This window comes from Parus major, chromosome 5 (genome assembly GCF_001522545.3).
Source record: "Parus major isolate Abel chromosome 5, Parus_major1.1, whole genome shotgun sequence".
Taxonomy (NCBI): domain Eukaryota; kingdom Metazoa; phylum Chordata; class Aves; order Passeriformes; family Paridae; genus Parus; species Parus major.
This window is the reverse complement of record NC_031774.1, coordinates 47,767,144-47,793,224: the sequence shown is the minus strand read 5'-3', so window position 1 is coordinate 47,793,224 and position 26,081 is coordinate 47,767,144. Positions and strand designations below refer to the sequence as shown.

Below are 26,081 nucleotides of genomic sequence, written 5' to 3'. Positions count from 1 at the left end.
TATTTTGGGACAAAATCAGGAAAGACAAAATCATCTGATGCTCAAAGATTTCACAAAGAGGTATTCTCCCATGAGCCTGCAAAAGGACAAAAAATGGGTGCAAAAATGGGTGTGCTGAAGGGAAGAGAAGAACTAGCAGTGAAAAGGTTAAATGCCTTTTTTGCCTTTGTCTTCACAGACAAAACCTGCTTCTGGACCTTTGTGTTTCTGCAAAGATGAGGGGCAACCATCAGCAGGGGAGCAGTAGTCCAGGAACTGCCTACAGACTGGACATCCTCAGTGTAAGAGGCTCCTTTTTGTCCACAGAAGTGCCCAACATGACTGTGAGGTTACTGCCTGTCAGCTGGGAGAGACTGCAGCAGTCAGAGGAGGGCCCTAATGAGTAGAAACAAGGCTAACATATGTCCATTTTAGGGGAATGATGGCTACAACAGATACCAAGCCACAATCCAATACATAGGGACCTTAACTCAGGAAGCAGGACAGCAGAAACCTCATGAAGTCCATCAAAGTATCAGCTTGGAATTCTAAGCAAAACAAATGCATATCTTTTGGGCCCATTTTGGGATAAAAATGTGATTTATTTCACGGTAGGCCAAAGTATGCTTTATAAAAAAATAAAATGTTCAACAGTTTTGTTTTGTCCTACCCCAGGTAAACCATGTCATATTTCAGTAGACATAATTTCTGCAAAGAGTTGCTGAATTTGGCACATTATGGTATATATGTAGAAAACATTTGGCCAGGGTTTTGCTAGAACTGCCTCTGTGACTATCACAATTCCCCTTTATTCTTCTGTCATTGTCTGCTCATTTCATTTAACATCATTAATTCTAATTTCCATGCTAATAAACTCAAATAAAAAGAGGAACAAACATGTACTACTACACAGATAATATACCTCTAAATTGCTCTAAATACCTCTAAATTGTCTCAAAAATACATTTCAAATTACTTTTTCTTTTTTTTTTCTTTTTTTAAACCAATGATGGCTATAATCAAGTTCAGGAATAAATTCAAGAATATTTGTTTATTAAAATATAAAATCTTTCCACTGCCACAAAGTGGAAACTCAATTGCTCAACAACCACAACCAATTCCAAACTTTCTCAGGTCTAATGAAACCACTGCTTTAACTGTATTAGTTATCCAAGTAGTACAACTTGCACTGCAGGATATAAAAGATTCATGTCAGTAGAGATTTAAGCTCAGAAAAGTAGAACAATACTTAATGGTTAGTGAACTGCATTGGAATATTCCTTAAAGCAATTTCTCTTTTTCCATGTCTGTGTTACACTCTATTTTATTTCATCCAAACCAAGTGAAAAATTCAAATACTTAAACAAGTTAGGAGCTTACTGTTACCCCAAAATTCAAGAAAAACTTGTGGTCATACCCATTTGTTTCATAGAGACACTGCTTTCGGAAAAGCAAGAAATTGTGAGACCTCTTGTGTAGCCCTAAGTTTATAAGCAGTAATGAAAAAGAATAACTCTAATGAAACTAGCAGATGAAGTAGGAAGGACCTTTCCAGAAATGTAATTTTGGATGCTGAAATACACTGTAATGAGAAGCAACCTGCAAGAAAGATACACTACAGTTCTTTCCAAGGCCTCTGTTTTGGTTTTCTCCTAGTGAGACAACAGTAAATAATGGAAAAATGGAAACAATAATTATATTGGCATCCTATATTTCTAGTATTTTAATAGTTTTTCCTCTCAAATATGTAATTCCACAACTGTATTCTCTGAATATTTTAAGCTTGATTATAGAGTTCCTGCAACCTGTTTTATACTGTTTGTGCCAGGCAATAACCCAGAATGAAAACAAGCTAATACTTGGAGAGGTGCTGTGAGCATACCTCACATGCCACATAGCCTAGCCTCACGTACCTAACCAGAATTCACAGTGCCATCTATGAAGTCTGCTGCTTGGGAAAGTACAAAAGGTTTGATTTAGCTATCAGTGTTTTGTCTGAGTTCACCACAAATTTTAAATTTCCTCAAGTTACTTTAATGTCCACAGGGGAAAAAGCTTGTATTCAATTGACCCCTTTCATTTTTAGATTGTTGTGCAGCTCTGGGCTTACATGCAGTGGGGTCAGGTGGGTCAATCCTGGCAAAGTTGGGGGTTTCTTCCAGATTTGATGGACAACATCATTCCTTTCAGAGCAAACAAATCTGTCTTCTCTAGCCTGTGGATTTCCTTTCATTGTCTCTCATTTTGTTTTTCACACATATCACACTTATCTGTGTATATTTTCACCTAAGCTTGCTTGCATGGGCTACAAGTACATGTCCTGCTTCAACCTCGCTCTATTTTTATTCCTATTCCATGTTGCCAGCACCCTCCTGTTGGGACATCCTCCCACTATAACTCCAAACCTGTTTTAGTGCACACAGCTCCCAGTCTCTGCCACCTTCAAAAATCCAGCATGTTTCAATGCTAGTTTATGCTGCTACAGGGATTTAGGCAGCCCCACACCATACCAAGTCAGGGAATCAATGTAGATGAAAACTTAACGAGCAGAAAAGCAGTGAGACTCTTTCTTCAACTGTGCTGGATTCCGTCATCTTCAGGTACTTACAGTACTACGGGATCAGCATTAAGAACTGCAGCTTCAGGAATTCTGACCAGCCCTGAAGTATGAACAATTTATGTTCTAAATATCCCTCAACATACCAGTCTTGTTAGAGATGACAATGTCTGGAGCAGGAAAGCTTAATCCTCCCCAGCTTCAATTTATATGTATGCAAGTCCAATTTTTTATTCCCAGGACATGTCTGTGAAGCATCGCAGCATGTTGGCTCAGAGATAGCAATCTTCTCTGTCAGCACCTTCTCCAGTGGAGAGTGTGATGTATCCAACACTTGGGATCCCTGGTTCAGCTTAACCTGAAACACCTCAGGAGCTTTTCCTATGGGTTCCTTCTTATGCATCCCTTATGCTCTCTGTTTTCTTTCTGTGAGCTGCAATTTTTAAATGTTGAGACAGACAAGAATCACAGGCCATTTTATTTCTGATACGGGTGTGGATGGACAGAAGAGAGAAGTATATTTTGATGTTTCTCTAGACTTAATTTTTGTTCTTTAACAGTTTAGTCTCCTAGTTTAAATAGATAGATAGGCAATTTGAACTTGAAGGATCATATTGTGAAAAACATGATCATCACCCCTCTAAGTATTCTGCTCATGTGTAGTGATTCATACCAGGCCTTATACTTTGGAAAGTTTGCAGTTCGAAATGTTAATTAACAGATATAGTCCATTTCCATATGTCTTCCTCTAAAGGTTACTGCAACAATATTTCCTGAAAATCCTTTAACAATTTAATGGCAGACTGGCAGTGGTATCATGACAAATAAATTTAAGTAACGTACAGGTTGCAGTGACTGAAGTATAATAAAGCAATGTACTTTTTATAGAGATGTGACATGAAAAACATTGACCTGTGGTCTCAAGTAATTTTCATAAGACAAAAGCTTTCATGGCAAGTAATTTTCATAAGACAAAAGCTTTCATGGTAATAAAAACAAATCAGTCAATGTTCTGAAAGACTAATACAATAACCCATCAGGGAAGCTATTCACTGTGTTAACTCCATTTAACAAAAGAGGAGTCATTACTATTCAAACTTTGTACTTAAAGTTTGGTGATAACTTTAGCTACACTATGACAAAGTAGCCCTCTTGATTAATGGGAGATACCTCCAGAATTGGCAGTGGGGCTCAATGTGGAGACATATGCTACCATGCTGGTCATATTGAAGAAAAAAAGAGTTTGACATTGGGAACACTGGACTGGACTTAAATGACAGGACAGAATATTAATTGCAGAGAAGCTGAAGATAGTGCATGAAATATTGCTGTATCCAAGAATTTATTTACTGACAAGTAACTAAAACATGAGGAGGATGGAAGAGGGGTCAGGAGTGCAAATATTTCTTATGAGAAGCAGAAAAAGAAAGGAAGAGGAAAAAGTATTTTCACTCCTTGATTCCCAAATTGATTCTCAAAAAATGGATACTACACTGCTTTTCAAGAGAAACAAATTGTGATTTATAATTTTATTTTCATGGCAAAGAATTTGTATTGCTATAGCCTCTGAGAAAGGGAGAAATTAAGTGAATTACAAGCAGTCTGGGGTACAGGTAGAAAAGAATCACAGATTATGATTACAAACTGTGTTTTATAACTATGAGTTCATCCTCAGCCACACACTCAGCAGACATCATTTCTTAAGGACCTGAAATGTTGTAATGATTCTTTTCTTTGTAAGCCTCACTCATTTGCAAGAATTTTTGCAGTTCTGATTTATAAATGAGACCGTATTTGGAAACATCAAGGTACCAAATGATTAGCTGAAATTCTTTTAAAATACCAAAAAGATTTCCTTTTTGTCCACTCCTTTCCTTATCCAGCACTGAATTTTGGAGACTTTACACAACTTAACAAGCCAGTTTGGTCTTTATCTATACCACAAACTCCACCTAAACCCAGTCAGGATTTTTTTCCAATTGCACAAGTTCCACTCATTTATGCCAAACACAGACTGTCAGCTGGGACTCTGTGGAATATACCACAAAAAGTTGTGAACTATTTATTTGAGAAAGGATAAATAGACATGCAGAGTAGAATAGAAAGGCAGAAAAAAGAAGATAAAGGAAAGGAATGAGTTGAAAGGCAGAGCTGAAAAAGGCATTACAGATAAAGATCCGCAACATCTCTACGTGATTAACAAAATATAAGGTAGTCAGTCTATGACTGAAAGGGCTGCAAGACACAGGAGTGTTTGAAAGTTGTTCAGAAGACTTGTTCCTGCTGATGCAACACCAATGGCTAATTATGATGAATATAATGCTGAGAGATTCCACCTGAATTCAGGTCTACCAGGTATCACACAAACAAATTTTAATGCCCTGTCATCTTAAGATATTAAATGATAGGGATAGACAATGAAACAAACCTGAGAGAAAAAAAAATTAGACAATATCCCTGTTAATTTATGTGTCTTTAAAACTAGATTGTGAAGTCTTCCAAGACTTCCAATAACAGCAGCAGGTGCCACATTAAAATATATCTTGGTAAGAAAATAAAGGACTTCAGCCCCACAGAAGACAAAGCACTCAAGTATTCTGGACTACAGGGAAAAACCCAGTCTCAGCAAAGATGAAAAACTACTATCTTTAACCAAGTGTAATATTTAATAGTGACTGTTTTTTAAAATCTGAATGGATTTTCAAGGAGAAATTTTAAATACTCTTGTATTTTTTCATATCAGACCTCTTCAAGAAATAAAATTAAACTTGCATTGCAAAACTGAATATACATAATGTAGATAACAACTGCAGTTTCAATTCCCTAGCAAGAATGAATATAAAAAAAGCACTGTCTGATTGCAAAAGAATTTTGTTTCAAGAACTAGTTGCTCATGTTATTTATTAAAGCATTTTATCTATCTATATCAGCTACTATCACTTGGATACAATTAAGAGATCCTGTACTTGTTTATGGATACTATTCAACTTTTCATGAAAAAGGCACGTCCTTTACAAGCTTATGATAAATTAACCTTCAAAGGGATTCTTCAGACGTACAAAAATAACATATCATCCTTATTTTCGAGCCTCAACTTTTGCAGCTGATATGAAATTAAAACAAAACAAAAAAAAACCAAAACCAACCCAAAGCCAAACATTCTAATATGATATTTTGTCTAACCTTTATAAAAGGCTAGTTGAATGTTTTTTTTCCTTTTACCATCCCCCTTGGATCATCTCCTTGTTACAGATCTGAACATGAGCAGTGAACAGAGAGCAGCAGAGCAGCATCTGTCATTCCTCAGCCTACATCCCATGCTGTGCTTTTCGTGTAAGTTCAGCAAAAGAAGCTCCCATTAAGAAAGAGAGAATGCAATGATATTGTTGTGGTTCTTTGAGGCCAATTGGCTGAGTTGCTCAGAATTATGGTAGCCTGACTCCTGAGGGCCAATTCTTGTGGCTTCTCTTGCTAAAGAGGTGGTGTGTCTTCTTCCCAAAGGTAGTACCTGCATCCTGTTGCCCTGGCAGAAGCAAAACAAGCAAGTCTGGCTCTCCAAAGCTCATTATCTCACTGTGCAACATCTTTTCCCATATCCTTTCTGCTATCTTTTTCTTCCCCATAATATAAGCTAGCCCAAGCTCAATTATTTGGGCAGCAAAACCAGGGTTTTTACAGTGCTAATAAACCTTGAATCAGCTTAATTGAAAATATTACTCTGCACCTTTCTCCAAAGGGAACAAAGCAAGTGTGTGATCAGACACACTCTTTCTCTACTTCTCTACTTTCTCTACTCTACTCTCCAAAATGAAAAACAAATACATAGAAGGGCAAAATATCTCCTTATCAGCATTGCCATAGCAACTTAGGGAAACTGTATAGACAAACAGAATGTAGAATAACATTGCTCTAGAAGGAAATATTCTCTCTTGATACCACCTGAATTTGAATACCTGCCTTGAAGGAAAGGCAAAAAGGTCTCATAAAGTCAGATAATCAGAAATAAACTTAATAAGATAAACCAGATGGATATTTGTCTTGCCATTTTTTTGATTTAGCTTTTAACTTCTACACAGAGACATCTGCAAAACCTCAGAAAATTCATCCAGGGAAGGTATGGCTGTTGACCCTATTAAAGGAATAAAAGAATTGTAATGCATCGAAGAATTTCAAATCCCCAGTCTCCTAGATGATTTGCAGATAGGGAGAGCAGCAGTGGGACATCCTCTCTCCAGGCAGTAACTCCTAGAAGGTGGATCACCATACCATGGCCCCAGTCACAGTCATTCTGCAGAGATGACTCCCACTGCTTTCCCAAAAATACTTCTCAAAAACAGCATTCTTCTTTGCCATAACATAAACCTTTGTAAGAACACACAAGTGACTTAATCAAAGCTACCCCCAGTTACAGCATAGGCCCTCTGCACCTTTGAGAAGTGCAACAGAAAAGATGTAGCCACTGCCATAATTAATATATTTATCTAATGTGATATGTCCAGCATATTACATTTGCATAATATATACAACATCAACAGCATCAACCCAACTTAACTTCTTCCACCACAATATTCTCCATGACCAGGACAAAGCAACAATCTCCTTGTGCCATATAACTTCTTCAGTCCTGCCTACTTTATGCCCAAATTCAAAAGATACTATTTTATTTTTTCCAGTTCAAACACCATGAAAATTTTAAACAAACACACAAACAAACAAACAAACAAACCTTTTCCAGGTCAATCTTAGCTACTTTACTGAATAATTTGACCTAATACCAGCCTGATTGATTCCCGTACCAGAGTGTCTGACACTGAGATGTTCTGAATTGCCCTTATTATAGAGGGGATAAGTGTTTACAGGCTGTTATGTATATAAGCAGTTTTTCTCTCTTAGTCTTAGCTCTGTGAGCAGGGCTAGCCCTAAGGCAAAGCCTAAGGCAGAAAGTGAAATACATTTTTTAAAGGCTGTTTGTTAATTGAGCCCTAAACTGCTTTCCTGTTCCTTGCCAGTTTTATCTTAACATAAGAACAAATCAATGTTAAGGCAGTCTGCCAGATGCTGGCCAACTCAGACTACTTTGAGCATCCTCTCTCTTCCCTGGCAGCTGAAATCTCTCAGCACTACTCACATTTTACTCAGCATCTAGCAGCCTTCAGCCCTAAACAGGCTGCAATCTGCATATGAATATTTTAATTACATGCTGCTATGCAGAAAGAAAACAACTAGCTATGCACAGGCAAGCCAACTAAGCTCTGTAACAGCAAGCTCTATGATAGCAATGGATTTATGATTTTGGTGTGTTTATTATGCTTTTGGCTTCTTTCTCTAAAAGGCTGAGGTGTTTGAGGGCACTACCAGCTAGGTGCCTTCTTTGAAAAAGAAAAGTGCAGTGGTTTTGTTGCCCTCCTACAGTCAGTGCAAAAACTGATGAGAAAATGAAGGAGTTTCTCTGACCACATGCCTGAAATTCACTGTTTTCCTGAAGGCCATTGGACTGAAGCAAGATGATCAGTAGCTTTCAAGAAAGAAAATTATTGCATTTGGCAGCAAGAGGAGGAGGAGGGCAGAGAAGTGGTTGAGTGCTAGCCAGGTTCTGGTTTCAGACCTGGATCAAATGTACTGGACTGACATGAAGCACCCAACTCCTGCCTACTTTCCATGGTGAGACTGCACAAAAACAAGCTCTGATGGAGCCATTCCCCAAAGCATAAACTATCCAGGCACCCTATTTTTGCATTTCACTTCCCCTTTTTGATTTTGCGATTCACTGTCTAGGGATTTGTCTAGGGACAACCAGAAGATAAAAGACCAAGAGCCAGGAGTGAAATAGTAGGGAGGAGTTTTGTTGAACAGACAAAACCTAAAAGGATAAAGGTGAGAGACAGGCAGTTATGGGTATTCTACATGGAGATTTGAGCTGCAGTAGGATACAGGGGGGTGGTGAAGCTGTTAGGACAAATGTGAAAATGGAGTGAGGTGACCCTGGCAGAGACATCCCTAAATCATTGTAAAATGGCCTCTGAGAAAGAGCTGTCCAAATACTGAAAAAAGTTCAGTAATCCAAGAGGAAACAGCCTAAAAGAAGTTTTCAGTGCTTTTTTGCCTTGAGTCTCATGCTGCAAAAGCCACTTTTTTAAACATCCTTCATCTCTTTACCAGCCTACCAAACAGCCAGGCAAAGCTGGAAAATAAGCCTGTTTGGAACAACAAACATCAAAGTGATTTAGGAGGAGAGAGAGAACTGCTTGGCTAGTTTTCCTTGTCTTTATTTTTAACTTAGCAGTGAAAGGGAGGGAAAGTTTCTTGATAACAAAAATAAAAACATTAATATCTTTCAGAGCCATCACCATCTCATGAAGAGGGCTAGGCCAGACTGTAGGTAAAAGCTGTGAGACACCTCAAAAGAATCTGACACTTGCATGACATTTCCAGTTAAATGCTGAACTTCTACTTCCCTGCTAGACTGAAAGGTTCATCAGCTACCAGGTGCTTTTAACAGCTTGGAGGAACGAAAAGAAATACTTTTTTTTTTTCTGTCTAGATGCTCTACTTTAAACTGTCTACAATCACCTTTTTTTTTTTTTTTTTTTCTTTCTTCTTTGTTAAAAGCCACTTTGCTTTAAAAAAACTTCAGGATTGCAAAAAAAAAAAAATTAAAAAAAAAAAAATCAAAATTCAGTATCATCCTCCAGTCCAAATCTGCTTTTCATCAAAAAGCTTCTGTATCTCCTAAAAGCTTTGATGAACCTGATGAGAGACAAAGGCTGAGACAGACCACATGCATCTCAAGCACTTAGTAAAGTTTTGTTCTCACACTGAATAAACTGTGAGAGAATTGCACTGAAGTTTGTTGTAAGTTTTAAGATTGTTGATTGTTCATGTCCATAAATCAAAGAAAATTTCAGAATGTTTGGTCACAGACTTTATGAGGCTATTAGTTTTACTGGACATTATTGTATGCGCACAGTCTCTATAAAAATACCTAACGAGAACTTCCACACTTAACACAAATGTGGTCAAATACAGGAAAACAAAATTGACCTGATATTAGGATTTCTGATCCAATGGACAATTCATGAGCTTGGACTATGTCCCCACAATCTTAGTAAACTTATTCCTGATAATCTTTACAGTTATGAACATTAATATCATCATCAATTCAATTTTTCCCATCTTTAGATAATACATTCTTCCTAGCAATGGCTTGGATGTCTTTATATAAATATGAGCAACGTTTACATAGATCCTCTATACTGTTCAAGACAAAATTTATTAAAACATTTGGTAACAACAGCCCCACACAGCACTACAGGCTGGGGGCAGAGTGGCTGGAAAGCTGCCTGGTGGAAAAGGACCTGGGGGTGCCATTTGACAGCAGCTGAACATGAGCCAGCTGTGCCCAGCTGTGGCCAGGAAGGCCAATGGCATCCTGGTCTGTGCCAGCAGTAGTGTGGCCAGCAGGAGCAGGGCAGGGATTGTCCCCCTGTACCCAGCACTGGTGAGGCCACACCTCAAATCCTGTGTTCAGTTCTGGGCCCCTCAAGACAAGAAAGACACTGAGGGGCTGGAGTGTGTCCAGAGAAGGGCAGCAGAGCTGGGGAAGGGTCTGGAGCACAGCTCTGATGAGGAGCAGCTGAGGGAACTGGGGCTGTTTAGCCTGGAGGAAAGGAGGCTTGGGGAGGCACTTTATATTCTCTCTACAGCCACCTGAAAACACATTGCAGCAAGGTAGGGGTCAGTCTCTTCTGACACATATCAAGTGAAGAGACAAGAAGAAATAGACTCAAATTTAGTTTAGGGGAGGTTCAGATTAGGTACTAGATTTTTATTTTTATTTTCCAGTCAAAAGGTTTAAGCATTGAAATTACTTGCCCAGGGAAATGGTAGAGTCACTGCCTCTGGAAGTGTTCAAAGAGGCATCTGGATGTGGCACTTGCACATTTATTATTGTTTAGGGGTAGTTATGGTAAACAGTTGGGAAAGATAGTTTTGAAGGCTTCTTTCAACACTGATGATTCGGTGATTTCAAGCGGTGGGGTTTTGAAGTTATAATAAAAAGCAATAGATGGCCCTGACATGAGTATATGGCTGAATTCATTCCAAGGATTGTCTTTTCAAGATGTCAGTGTTAAGCCCCTTGAGCAAATTACCACTTTTATCCTCACTCTATGGCCATTAGATAAGCCCTCATATTTATCAGCACTAGTAATCAAGAATTATCAAGTACAGTCAGATACAAGCAGACTTAATCTCTGGATTCAGAAGTGTTTGCAATCCTTGCCAAGAAAGGCCTCTCGGTCCTGATTTAGCATTAAGTTGCAAAACAAACAATCCCGCTAAATTGCATTTCTCAGCTTGAGCACCACAAACAAAACCCAAGTAAATGAGTGTTTATTAGAATAAGCCTGACAAATAACAACTTTCCACCAACAGGCTATCCATGATGTATCTACAGATTGCTATCTGTGACATCTCCATATTAAATTATTTTGTTATGTGGAGACTGTTGACAGGTGGTGACATGGGTTTTCATCGGAAAGGTCTTGAAAATTAAAATTGTGATGTACATACTCATTTTCCAAAAGGTCCATATTGTAAAGATTGAATTAGGCACATGGGTTATTTTGGTTTTGTTTGAGGGTTTTTTGACAGAACTATTTGCATGCACAACAGTTTCCGTTTCTTGAAAATTGGCCTAGACCTGAAGAAAAGCAACCTAAAGCTATGTAGCAATAGGCATGGAGGGCTGAAATCCCTCTGTCAGCACACACATTCATAACTTTTTGATGATACAGTCAGCATCTTCCAGCATTTGAAGTGAAGCTTGATCAAGTCTCCTCCTTGTCACAATTTGTCAACAACTAGTTTATTTCTTTACATTTGATGTTTATTTTGTAAATGTTATGGGTTTTCAAGACAACCAGCATCTTGCAATGTATCATTGCATTTTTCCATTAAGAATGCTGAAAAACAAAACTTCCCATTCAAATATGCTTTTGAGTCAAATTAACTGGTCACATCTCACTGATCAATGTCAAGGTCAATTAACTGTGAGTTCACTAGGTCCAAGTCCTGAAACCCACAACATTCAGAATGCAAATGAACAGCAGATGTGGAGAAGCAAAAAAAAGAATTACATGGAGATCAGTTTCTCTGTGATTATACTATGCTCAGAGTTTATAAGGGGGAAACTGTACCAAACACAAACAATATTAGAATAAACTTCAGAAAAAGGGAATAGGCAAAACACATAAAAATCTTCCCAAAAAGCTGATCTAACTCCAACTGACTTAGAATGATTCATTCTCTTCATTAAGCCCTTTTAGAAAAGCAAAATAGAAGACATGTAGTCTTCCAGACTGATCCTACAAAAAGGTCAGAAACAAAACATAACTCATTTTCTGGTTATCTCAATAGGACAACTGATAACAGGTTAGTATAATTTCTACAAATTTTAAAGGAGAAGCCTGAGACAGAGAAGTTGGAGGAGACAGACAGCAGTGTCTATTTTTCACCCTCTATTACCTCCTTCAGTGACTTTTAGATGTGGGAGACCTTGAAATCTAGAGAGGGATTTATCTTACATAGATGTCATTGATATGCATGCTTCTCTCTAGAAGTGTATCTTGAGATAGTTACCTGAAGCTCTCTAGAGAAAGACGTATTTTTAGGCAGGATTCATCCAACCTATTTTGCACATCTGCTTTCAATACAGTAAGACTTTGCTCAAACAGTCCTGTTCCTTATTATCTATAAAGGGAATCTCAGTGATTCACTCAGAAGCTGAAGTTTACACTAGAGATCGCTAAGATTAGATATGCCAAAGCTTACCCCTAGGGTCATAGAAAAGCATACAAACATGTCTGGTATAGTGGAAAGTGAAATCTTCGCCAGAGGAGATGGCAGGAGTGTGTCAGAAAAAGAACTATGAAGTTTTCTGTTTGATGCCTGCAATCAAGGTGACATCTGGCTCACTATGTGCAATTTGCCTGTTTGACCTGAAGAACACGAATCTACTTCTGCAAAGCCCAGGTATTTGGCCTGTAAGGCACAAATCTGAAAAATAATTTTTTGGAAGGCAAAGGGCAAATCTCACTTTCCAGACAAGTCACAACCTCTAAATAATCCCTTAAGGTGGTCATGACAGGAACAGCACTCTTGGTCATGTAAATTGAAAGAGCCAAGTTTTTTTTAAAGAACAAAGCAAGGTCCTGGCTCATGAGTGTGTGAAACATACTATGATGGTGCCATCAGCATTGAAAGGATAGTTTTCATAATGTCTCTGCACTTACTACTGGGAGCTCCTTTTTCTGCATTTCATTTTGGATTGCTGTGCCTCCCCAGGAAAGCCACAATGAATCACTCTCTGCAAGCCCTTCACTTCACCAGGTATGTTCTGAGAGACCTGAGGCCTTTTGTGGATGGAGCCCAAACACCCAAATGTGGACTGGACTAGCCCTCCACTGAGTTTTGGAAATAAGGTGTCGATAAATTTTTCCAAATTGTGTCTTGATACACATTATGAAGTTCGGAATTTCTATCAGTAGGTAAACAAAGAAATTATTGCAATTGAGTTTTTATTCCCATGCTCTTTACTCCCACACAGTGTATTTAAACATTCCCTCAAGTATATTATCAAATACACAATAAAACCCTAGCCAATGATAATGATGAGTGATGAGAGAAGAGTGTCCTGGCAGGTGTCTAATAGAACATAGTCACTCAACAGGAAGTGTCTGGTACCATTTAGTATCAATATCACTCAAGCTCATTAATTTTTTTCAGATTTCAATATCCAGAAGTCATCAATTCCATTTTTTTTCCAGTTAATAAAATTTTCCTTCCTTTTGTCCACAATTATTGACAAGACTATTATCTAAATGAGTATTAGCTCTTAATTAGCAGGCAATTCAGCTGTGACTTGCACACAAAACCTTGTCTATTTTAATAAATGGTTACATTGCTTCACCAGTGCTGAACAATTAATTAACTCAGAAACTGCATTTGGTTTTTTATGCATTTTCCTGGCATTTTTAGTATTTAGTATTTAGATTAGTATTCTGTACTAATCCATGCCCCTGTCACATTGACCAAGAGTTTTATTCACAATCTAGATTGCTTATGAAATATCAAAAAAAAAAAAAAAAGATAATTATTGGCTTGAACAGGAATTCTTTTATGACACCTATTTTTCCTACTCTTCAAAAGCAGCCAGCTGACATCTATCTGCCTAAGTGGAGTCCAGTTACCTGCTCACATCTAGAAACCTGTACAACTCAAAATAATATTTTGCTTTCAGATCATTCCCCCCTGATTTCCTATACTTATTTAGTATGTATAAACAAGGCCTGGGACCTCAGACCTGATTGCTTACAGTCATTCACAGCAGTGAATATAATGCAGGTCTAAGCCTTCACAGAAGCCGCCCATAGTATTTGTCAACTTCAACAGGGCTGTACTAACTTACACCAGCTTCAAACCTTGCTTATGGTATTTTACATTCACTTTGCCATAGCATGCACGATTACACAGGCTGCAGGGCAGAAAAGTGAATAATTCAGCCCTCTTTCCTCCTCCGCCCACATCTTTTATTTGTATGTAAAGCACCTACTCCATTCCCAGAGATATATAGCTAGGTAACATAAGCAAACTAATGAGGTATAGCCTTGAGGCGTGTCAGCTCTATATGCCTTAAAAGTGCCTACCTTTCCAAACACAGAATTGCTATTCAAATATTGTTCCTGGTTTTGTTAACTAATAATAAAACCACATGAAAATATAGCACCGTGTCACCTACTGTTTATAAGCTCCATACAAGATGAATAGGTAGCTTGAAAGGGCAGCCTGCACACCCTGTCCTGCCTATTAAGGATTTTAAGATCAGTTTTTTATCAAGCATCTCAGGAAATGTTTGTCTTATCAATGAGCACTGTGCAAAGGCCGTCAGAGCATATTGCAGTCCCTTCTCATGTAGGGTTGTTTTGACTTGTCAACTCAAGTAGAAGAACACAAGTAATTTATATGAGCATTTTGCATTAGAGTATTGAATGCATTCTGGTTTTAATTAGGAGGAACAAGAATTGGTTACAACAGGATCTAAATTCCTGCTGCAGCTCAAAGGATATCACGGGTTCTCACATTAGAAGTGGCGCATTGCAACTGATTCTGATTCATTGCTGTCCACTCTTCAGTGGATGCCTCAGATATTTCATCTGTGAGCTTCTCTTTTATCACTGTGGCCCGTCTTTCTCCTCTCTACATCCATATACATTCTGTTGGCCTTGAAGCTTGTTCTGAATCATTCTGCTCTCTGATTCTAAGGAAATTCACCCAGCTCCTCAAAAGACACAAAGTGCTTACCTCGATTCCAAACTCTGAGCATCAAATAGTGTTGCCTAGGGTAAAAAATTTAACATGGGGTGTACCCATGCCAATGCCAGCATCGCCCCAGCAGTATGGGCTGTCTGTCTTGTAATGGCAACTGCTCTGTCTGTATCAGTCACACAGCAAACCAGTAACAAGCCTTCAAAGAGTGTCTTTCCACTAGGCATTCAAGGGAGCTTCATAAACCACAGCTTACACACAGATGCAAAGACATGCCTGTGATAATTATCAAATTTTAGATAACAGTGCTATGAGTTAAGAGGTTTAGTGAGATATTTAAAGTGACATAGCAAGAGAGCTGAAAATAGAGTGCATACATTCAAATCCTAGCATGGTGTTTGCTACTTAACAATCCTGTCTTACACCCAGAACCTGACTGGACCAGCAGCAAGATGAAATTTCAGTGCATAGACCCAGTTTTGCTATATTCCATATTCCCTTTACTTATAAGTAAATTGCTGAGAAATCTAGCTCACAAAAAGAAAAAGGATGGGGCTAGATCCTCAGCAGGGATAAACCACCTGAGCTCCATTACAAACAGTAGTTAGCTTGGTCTTCATAAGTAAAAGGTTATTATTACATTTTTCTGTCAAGCACATAAATGTAATTTGGATCTTTTGTAGAATGCTTTCTTCTAGTAGGATAACAAGGACTCTGTGTAGCTGAAGTCTCACTAAAGTCTCAGTTTATTAGTTAACAGGCATTCTTATCTGGTTGTTACAAGGTTGATCAAACTGATCAAGGTTTTTTTTGCTTAACCATACTATTTTTATTCATATGTTAAATACTGTTTCAATGATCATTTATTCTCAAAATCACAGAATATTTTGAGTTGGAAACAACTCACATGGATCATCCAAGTCCAACTCCTGGTCCTGGTTCTATTTTACACACAGAGAAACCACTATTTAGAAGACTGATCTACCATACTTCCTGAACTGGTAGGTTTGATTGCTGATAAAGTGAATAATCTTTGAAATTGGATGGCATTCCCCACTAAGCCTCACTAAAGTTCCAGTATTATCATGCAGGCACATGTGTGTCTTAACCCCACAGCTACCACTCAAAGGCAATCTTGCTGAAATAATACTAGCTACGGTGTTTCATCAAAATATAAATTCCATGGCAAAAGACTGCTGTGATAAATGACACGATCCAAAGGGAGGGGATCGGGCTAAGGAACCCTGCCTCTTTCATTTGTATCTCTTACCGATGATATCTTATCATGGTGCCCAAGGAACAGTGCAGGGGTTCCTTAGCCCTATTGTTGGGATGGACTAACAAAGACCAAGGAGTCACTCGTCTCACCCCAAGCTAGAGAGGCTCTGTGGGTTTTGATTAGCACCTTCAGCTCCTGGGCCTGCATTTAAATAAACGTTTCTCTCAATTCGGAGACACTACGCGAAGCCTCTGGGCGCTTCTGAAGCTGTCCCGTCGCCTCAGCGCCAGCCGCTATTTCGAGCCCCGCTTTTGGCTGCTGTAGCGACGGTGGCCAAGAGAGGGCAGCCGGCCCTTGGCTGCTCCGCTGCCCGCCGCCGCTCCCCGCCCGGGGACACCGGCCCAGGAGCCAGAGGAGACGGGAACCTGTGGCCTGGCTGTCCCCCCTGAACTGCTCCCCTGCACGGATGAACGGGCTCGCGGATTACTTTCTCCAGAAATACCTGGTTTTATTTAAAAGCGAGATGGATCAGAAATAGCCCTGGTGGATTTCATGCCTCAGGTGCTCGGGGAAGCAAGCGTGCGTGCTGGTGCTGAGGCTGACAGGACAGGACAGGTTTATTTGCTTGCCCTTCTTGATACAGTAAGTGGCATTTGATAAATCGTTGTCAGACCACTGAAATCTAATAACATGGATCACTACAAGATGATTACAGCCCCTGAACATTACTGGCACTATATGAGTGAAGAATAACCTTGCCGTTTTTGATGGGGGGATACATAATCCTCAGGGTTTTCAAGGATGAGGTGTGATTTCCAAAACTTGGTCAGGAAAGTCACTAAAAATTATAACGTCATTGGCTGAGAAGCCTTCCCTCTGGATTTTAAAGATTTGTGACTATGATAAATAAAATCACTCTGTTAATCAACCCTTTCCAATATAATTTATGAATGCTCCGTTCAAAACAGCATATCATAACAATAAGGAAGTAGGTTGGTGCAGAGACACATTGCTGCATACATACATACTAAAATACAGATACTGCCAGTATAAGGATAAGATAAAAGCAAACTGACATAAATAAAATCCTCTTAAGGACATCTTGAAAATACGGTTTCTTAACAGAATGTACCTGCCAAAGTATTCAACTGATTTTACATCATGCCAGGTAATAACTAGCAATGCTTTCAGTTGCCCAGGAAAGCTAGTAATCAATGAGTAGAAACACAATTCGCAATGCTTGATAGGTGAACTATCAAGGCAGTAATACCTCTGAGAAAATGTCAGGAGTGATATGTGCACACTCTTTCTGTCTTGCGTGCTGAAGCCAGACCTGCTTTCAAAGGCAAACTGACACTATGATTACATGCTTTTTCTATTGACATCAGGCAGAAATTATCAAACACAGTCCAGCAAAAGGCAGATAAGACTGACCAATAAATATCCATCTCATAATTTGCAGTGCAAAAAAGGGATTTTAAAGTCTGACTTAAAGGTTTTCAAGGTGTGAAAACCTTTTCATCAACTGCAAAGAAGAGAAGACATACACATATACAGATATCTTCTTCAAAAGAAGCATACTGAAAGTAGCTACTAGACCAAATTTAAAATCCTGTTATTTTTAAATAATCTTCGCAGCAGAAGTAATGTAACCACAACACATTTAAGACCTGGAATAGTCACTAATCTGTACAAGTTCAAGTGCAGAAATTAGTGATGCAAAAACTTAACTGTGAGGGTTAGGTTTTGTCTGAAGCAATACTTGCCAGCAGTCACACTGAAAACAGAGCATACTCACAGTGAAATGCTACTGGGGGAATGACAGGGGGAGAAGAAAAGCTTGAACTTAAAAGCATCCAGTTTAAAATTCTCATCATGCCTTTCACAGATAGCCCTGGCTGCTGCCCCAAGTTCCCACCATATGTGCCAGGACTTTTTTAGCAATGCCACTCTCTTCCCTGGGATTGAAGACCTGCCCGAGTTTTTGCTCCCATCCAATATCAATACCACCCTGAATCCTCACATCCCTCCCCTGGTACCAGCCTCAGCACTGGCTGCACAAGCTGAGCTCTAATTTGGTTTGGTGGAGCACAGCATCAGGCCCCAGTCAGTGCTCCGTCTAGGACACAGCCTGCGTCTCCCATCGTGCCCGTGCAGACTGTCCAAATTAGGAGCTCTGCTTTTGTTCCATCTGCACTGTTAACACAAAAATGACCATGACCACAACAAGGGAAGCATCATTGTGACTGGTTCTTGTGTGTCTCAGAGCAGCTCAGTGTGACTCTAGGGAAGAGGTCTCACCATAAGGGAAAGCCCTTGGCCTGCTGACCTGAGAAACTGCTCCAGGCACAAAGTCCTCCACAATGCCTCAGAAAGAAGACAAAAATGCATTTGTCAGCAGAGAGCTGTGAGGACACAACGGTACTGTCCTTCAGGTCTGTCCCTATCCAAACCCTATCCCCTCCATGTTGAGGCCTACCAAGACAGATGTCCCTGTAGCAAAGTTTGGCCACCAGATGCTTGCAGGTGGCCAGTACAATATGGTGGCCATTCACACACAGAAAAAGGAGAGAGGCAGGTGCAGGGGGAAGCAGTGGGAAGACAGACCAGGAGGGAGGCCTGGCAGGACAGACAACAAGGAGACAGGGACCAGGTGGTGACCTCCCCCACAAGTATGGTCCCAGTACCTCTCCTGAGGAGAAAGGGTCAGGGTGAAGGTGTCCTGTCCACATTCAAACTGGACCTGAGGAGAAAGGCTCTGGGGATTGCTGGAGAGGCAGCAGATCCTTCCTGGCAGTGTTTTCAGGCGCTGGGAGGAGGCAGGTGCAACCCTGGGCAGCCTCTGAAGCTCCAGGGGTTCTTCCTGTCAGGGTGGTTGCCCTGATGGCTTGTTGGGCATTGGCCCTCTCACTGAAGCAGAAAAAAGGTCCCTGTCTATTTTAAATCAGGTGCCCCCATACTTCTGCCACTCTATTGTGGGTATATCTGAACCCCTTCATCGGTGGTGAAAAAGCCTCACCTCAGATCACCTCTGTTCAGACGGGAGAACAAACAGAGTGACAGTCAGCTGCTCAGAGTCAGACCTTTGTGGCAGGAGGGCAGAAAAACACTATTCTCGTAACCAAGTTGAAAATCTAAAAAGAAAAAGGCAGCCACATACTGCACTTCTGCAAAGTGATATCTGAAATGCACCCAATTTCTCTAAAACTATTAACATGGGGCACTTAGTTTATCCAGAACTGCCAAGACTGTGCTAAAATCAGTAATGAAGACTATACATGCAAGTAAATGGTGAGATGGCCAAGGACAGGAGTAGAGGTGCTTAGGAATGTCATGGAAAAAGGTCAGAAGCTAAAGCTGCAAGAACAGGATAAACATAGCTATCTACATTTTGCTTTTATGTTTTCCTAGATAAACATATCTGTAGTTATATGTCAAAAATCATTGCAAACTCGTGGCAGGTACATCCTTGTCCTACCCACATGACACAAATAGGTTTGTAAAATTTGTCTTCAATTTTCACTAAGGTTGAGACAAAAGCTGCAATCTGCTTTATTGTGAAGTTAATCATACCCAGGCCTAAAGAGACCTTCAGCACTGCCAGTGACTGACAGGTATCTAATACATCAGGAAAGGGAAGGAATGCTGGCTGAAAAGCTCAATGTGACCCTTCAACAATCTTCCCCTTCACCCCAGAAAAATCAAATGTATCCTGGGCTGTGTCAAAAGGGGTGTGACCAGCAGTTGGAGGGAGGCAATTCTCCCCCTCTACTCTGTTCTGGCAAGACCCCACCTGGAGTGCTACATCCAGGTCTGGGAGCCTGACAGAGACATTAGAGCAAATCTAATGGCTTCACACTGAAATGTGGCAGGTTTAGATCAGGAGGAAACTCATTACTGTGAGGGGGGTGAGATGCTGGCACAGGTTCACCAGAGAAGCTGGGGCTGCCCCATTCCTGGAGGTTCAAGGCCAAGTTGGACAGGGCTTGGAGCAACCTGGTCTAGTGCAAGGGGCCCATGCCCATGGCAGGGGGGTGGAACTAGATGGTCTCAAGACTGAGATTAGCTTTGGTGTAGCCAGGGATTTTAAATTGTACAAGAGAAGACTGCTGCTGTATTGGCTGCATCCAGCTAGTAATTTACTATGGTAATTCTGAGTACTTTAAAGGAGAAAGAAGATGAGAAAAAAGGGGAAAAAAAATGATCCTACAGAAATTTTGGCTATCTGCAGCACCAGAACAAGTCATTTGAGTAGAAGCAGTAAAATAACAAAGTCATTAATGGGAAAGAGATGCATAACCACCTCAGAACTTTGTCTCTGGCCTTCAAAACTGCTTCCCTCACATGCAGCTGCTTCCCTTCAGCATCTATCTGGAAAACATGATGTGGGTAACTCTGCTCTTCAAAACTGCATTGCAGTTTAATGCCTAATAAAAGCAGTGTAAAATTTCCATACAGAGCTGAACAGATTCTTGCAGACTGGAGAGGATGGGGGTCTATTCACTGGGCCCCTCTAGCTGAGTTACTGAGGAACTTTTAGATTTGTTGCAACTGCTGCTCATCCTAGAGACAGCAGAATAGCATCCTCAAGAGAAAATTATTCTGTTTTTCTTTCAGAGGATTTTACCTTAAAGACCTGCTGCTGTATATTTTAAGTGTGAAATGAGAGAATGCACAGTGTTTTCTGAAGTTTAATTTGAAGATTATAAGGGGAAAGGAGAACAGCTTTATGTCTGACTTGAAAAACATTCCTCCACAGTGTAGCCCAGTTCAGCACAGAACTGGAACATTTTATTCAGGAACTGAAGAAACTGACTTCTTGTCCAGGGCAAAAAAAACACTGAAGAGTTTCTGGAGATAAGCAAGGAACAACAAAAACAACAATTTTAAAGTCCTTTTGGTTTGAGTCATATAATAAGTACTTTTGATAACAAAGACAGATGTGTGGGGTGTGTGTCCTGATCCCTTATCACACCCTTTCTTGGCTGGTAGCTGGAGCCCTACTCCTACAGCTGGTTTGTGTCAGCCTGAGGCTGTCCCAGGGTGGCATCACCCAGGTAACAGATAGCTGTGCCACAGCAAGTCAGAGGCTTCACAGATCAGAGCAAGATAAAACCATTCAAGAATTCTCTGAATCTCAAAGAAAAATCTCTTCCATTCAACAGACACAGAGAAACGGCAGAGGAAGTGTAAGTTTCATGTTTTCAGTCTAGCTACATCCACTTTGAAGGCTCTGAAAAAAAGGCAAGGTGCTGATTTGTGAACAGCCTACCTAATTTCACTCATAATAATATAATAACTTCTCCATTTTTGTTTGAACCAGACAGTTACTTCAGCTTAAAAAAGAGACAGAGAGAGTTCTCAGGGTTATTAAATTTTATATCCATGTCAAGCAAGCTATAGTTTCTGGTTTTCTTTATATTTTTTACTAGTTCTTGAAAGCACTTAAAAAAAATAGGGTCATACATGTGGAAGGAGGCAATATGCCATGAACAGGATGGAGCAGTGCTTATGCACAGTAGTGCTGTTATGTTTTTTGTTTTCACTGAACAATGCACAAGGACCTCTTATATCTCAGTGAGTCAGAGCACACAAGTGTTGCCTGCCTGTTCTATCACTTTACTTTTTCTTTTTTTCCCATCAAGTCTCATGCTTCTGGAGGTAAAACCATGGCACAGAAATCCAAACAAACAGCTGGAGTTGCACATGTCCTCAGCTGCAGTCTCTGGGTCCACATTCTTCACATTTGACCAGAAAAAAAAAAAAGTACTTTTCCCTTAAAATATATTAACCATACAGGACCAGTTATTATTTCTCTAAGCTTGCCTGTAGTTTCAGCATCAGCATCTAGGCTGTGTGAAGTATGACTTTTTTTCTTCAGAGAATGGGGGCCCGTATATTGCACTGATCTCAACTCCACTTTTAAGATTCCTTTAATCATCTTTCTGTGTCTTTTTGCACAGTTGCATAAGCAGGTCTGAGACATGCCATACAAGCTAAATGAGGAGGTTTTCATTCACAAATGTGACTTTGGCACAAAAATTATGTGTTGAGGCAGGCTGTTCCATTTGTCCACAACCTTTTTCAGAAGCTTTTGCATCTGTTTTGCAGAATAATTCATTAAATGTGATGCTAAGCAACAAACAAGAAAAAAAACCCAAACAAAATAAAAAATTTAAAACATGATGGATGTATTAGTTCTCAACACAATGCTTTAGCTTGTGCTATGAAATCTAAATTTTACCATGGAAATGTGGTGCTACCAGACACAGACATAGTGAACATGTTCTCTAAGTCTATTAAAATATCATGAAAGCCAGACATACTTAGAGAAGCTTTTAACATACTAGCTGCTATACTTTGCAGGCAACATTTGTAAAATATTAACTGCTTTATTGCTAATTTTGTTTTGAGTCATATATTGTTTAATTAGGATTTTACTCAGGGGCAGATGGTTGTCTTCATTAAATCATAACATATTCTACCCAAATGGAAGCAGCTGGTTTTTTGAATACACTATAATTATTCCCTACATGCCAGAAACAACTCTGAAGGGAATCCAGTCTATAATCATTCAGTTTGTTTTCATTGGAGCTTATTTAAGAGAAACTTTGGAAGTTTTTAGAAAACAGAAGTCAAGTGTAGGTGACATTTGTTAGCAATAGAAATTTTCTATTATTGAACTTGGTACTTAATCTATATTCATGGAAGTACTTCAGGATGTGCATAAATGATAGTCATAGCATGCTATGTGTTGTACACAGACATTGGTACAAGAAAACAGCATGCAAAGAGTTTGAAAAATATATAACAAAATGGGAAAAAGACAAGAAAAAAGTTGGGTTTTGTTTTCCCATTTGATGACAAAAACAGAAAAAGAAACTTGGATGATAAGAAACAGAGTCCCAAAGACTCTCTCTGGCAGCCAGAATGAAACTCTTACAATTTCACTGAGCTGAGCTGCAAATGCCACATGCACTAAAATGCTTTGTAATTCTTTCCAGCGCATTTCACACAAAGTTTTTCTTAGAAAGCCTTTTTTTTTTTAAATTACTGGGTTCCAGTCTTCTCTTTTCAAAGCAGAGCAGAGGTGAAGCTCCCAGATTATATTTTATTGCTTCACTTACCACACACTGACATGCAGAATCATCAGAGAGCTCGACTGTACAGGTAAGGATCAAAAGCTCCTGCTCTCCCATGCTGACAGATTTTTGATAGGTTCAGTCATAGAACCTGTGATCTCTCTATGCATCTAAAATTTTAGATGTTCCTCAAAGCCACTGGAATTACTGAGGAAGAGCAGAACTCTAGAAGTTCCAAAAACATACAGTTTAAATGTGGGTTGACAATTAGGCAGTTATCTTATATTCTTTGTAAAGTATTACTCCTTTCAGATCCTGGTTCATCCTTCTCTCTTTCCCCTACCTCCACTGCTTAGCTCTAATGCACCCTATTTCATGTCTCATGGTTTTTCCCCCCACTGCTTTCTTCACTGAGACTTCTTTGACCTTTTTGTCCGAGTTCATATTTTTCTATTTTTTACTATTGCAAATTAATTTGTATATTATAAAGACAGAAACTACTCAGTAAATATCTAAGCAGGCATTGTGCATGTATATGTATGTGCATTAAATTTAAAAATTAGAAAGTTACAGCATTTGTAAATATCCTATATAACCCTTGTTAAGAGAGCGATAGAAGGCCTGATTTTACTAATGACAAATTCCATTTAGATTCCACATTCCTTCTTCAGATTTGGAAAGAAAGTTAACGTAGATAAGCCCTATCATAATTTGTCTAATTTTCCAGAAATATAACTGCCTCAATATAAAAGTCCAGTTTTATTTAGATGAAGCCAGGTCATCTATACAAAAGAGCATGTCAGAAAAATATATTACTATGATTCAATGCAGAGACAACCTCTGAAACTAGGAGAGGCATATCAAGATATATTTATCCATCAAATGTTTTCCCTATAGAACCCACTACTGAGTTGCCTTAGTGTGCTACTATTTTCTATTTTTGACTCAAAATCAGTTTTCAGAGAAAACATTGTTTCAGCTCATGTTCTTGCTCACAAAATGCCTAATCCAAAAGCGAAAAATTCAGTGACTGACTTCTAAGTCAAGAAAAGGGCTTTCAAAAGAATAAGATTTTCTTTTGGAAACAAATTTGATTTAGAAAAAGTTATAGCACAGGAAAGCCTATTAATCTAAATTAAAGGACACTAAATATTTTGAGGAAAAAAACTGTAGTTCTCAAAACACTGTACAACCATGCTAGAAGTTCACTGAGCCTTTCATCACTTTGTCACTGATTCTATTAATGTGCACATTTTACCATTCCTTTTCTACCACTATCTGAGAACAACATTTTTCAGACTTGTGTACAAAGTAGGTTTCTATACCATCCCTTGGATGGAAAGGAACAGCACAGATAGACCATGGCTCCTCATTTTGGTATGGATGGGAATAACAGTAAGCAGGAGTGAGGCCAGAGGATTATGACTGAGAAATACTTCTGGGAAAAGGAGACATACTGAATATTCAGCAAATGAGCAAACATCCTATTGCACCCTCCTGGCTGTCTGTACCAGGTCTCTGCATGAGCCTGCTCACCTAGTAAGAAAATCATACTTTCCTCCATTCCTGTTTAAACAGCAGAATTGTCTCTCTCTACCTTGCTTTTAAACAGTTCTTAAAGGAAAGTATTACCTCAGGGAAGGTACCAAGCTTAGGAAATTTCTGTTCCCAAGATGACAGTTTTATATATTTACAAACAACTTAAAAGCAGAGAGCTGTTCTTTGCAACTGTAACCATAGGAACAGAGACCAGCACCTGCATTAATAGAAGACTGGGATTCCACTCTGCATAAATTACCTCAGCCAAAAAATGCTTACCTACTGAGGCTGTGCAATTAAACAAACATTATTCCAGTATCTCTTTACATCAGTGATGTGGAGAAGTCTCTTGCTGTCAGGGACAGAACTATAGCCTCACAAATGTGTGGCTGTCAAAGCCCCCAGATTTGTTTAGCTTAATAGAGAAGCCACCTCCTGCTGTTCTTCCCATTTTGTTTTCACTTCTCTTTCTCTTTTTGAGGCACTTCATCTTTTACAGCCATATTCTTCACACTCCCCTTTCCTGCACTGCTCCTGCTTCTCTGCAAGTAATGCCAAGGAGAAACCAACCTTAACATCGCTGATTGCAGGGAGAGGTCTTTTAAGGTGACTTCCCTACTCAGAATTGCTGCTGTTCATGTGCACCATCCTCTGTTAGAGAACAAAGGATGATCCCATGTGCTGTCTTTCAACATGTATCCCCCATACTTCTGGGTTTTCCATCTCCACTACTGGCTGAGACACCAGACTGCCAGATTTCATGCCTAATAGTGAAATGGCACCACATGCCCTAAAGCTAAGGGCTCTATTAATGAAAAATATGCACTATGTGGTATCTGCAGCACATAGAACAACATTTTTCTCACTAGAAAAAGTGGTTGTTTTGGATTACTCTTTTTAATGGAGGATGGATGTGAAAATAAATAAGCCCCACTGACTTCTTTCAGAGATAAATTTTCTACTACTTTGAACTAATAAAGATGAAACTGCATTTGAATGCATCTTGCAAACGCAGATAGAGTGATAGTAAAACTGACATGTTGAAGTAGCAGTGATATGCTAAATTTGACATCTTACTCTTGCTAATGCATCGGGACACCAGAACCAATCATTCATAAACTCTCCTTTGAGGTTAGTGGAGATCAGGTTGAAGCAAGAATCAATGACTGTTGTTTTACATCTATTTGAATGTAAAGCAAAAAAAAAAAAAAATCTATGTATGCAAATACAAAGAATCTACTAAGCAAATTGTGTTGCAGTGTTAAGCCAACAAAAGCAAAAAACAATTTAAAATATCATTCATACAATCCTATGCCAAAACAATCAGAACATTCACACAACATTCATCATTTGAGCTATTTTTCAAGTAGCCTGATATAAT

General features: G+C 39.3%; 1 long non-coding RNA gene across 2 annotated transcripts in view; it reads right to left on the bottom strand.

The window, feature by feature from the left end:
- Nucleotides 1-26,081, bottom strand: part of LOC107206075 — a 159,902-nt gene that overhangs the window by 61,816 nt on the left and 72,005 nt on the right. The gene's annotated exons all lie outside the window — the stretch shown is intronic.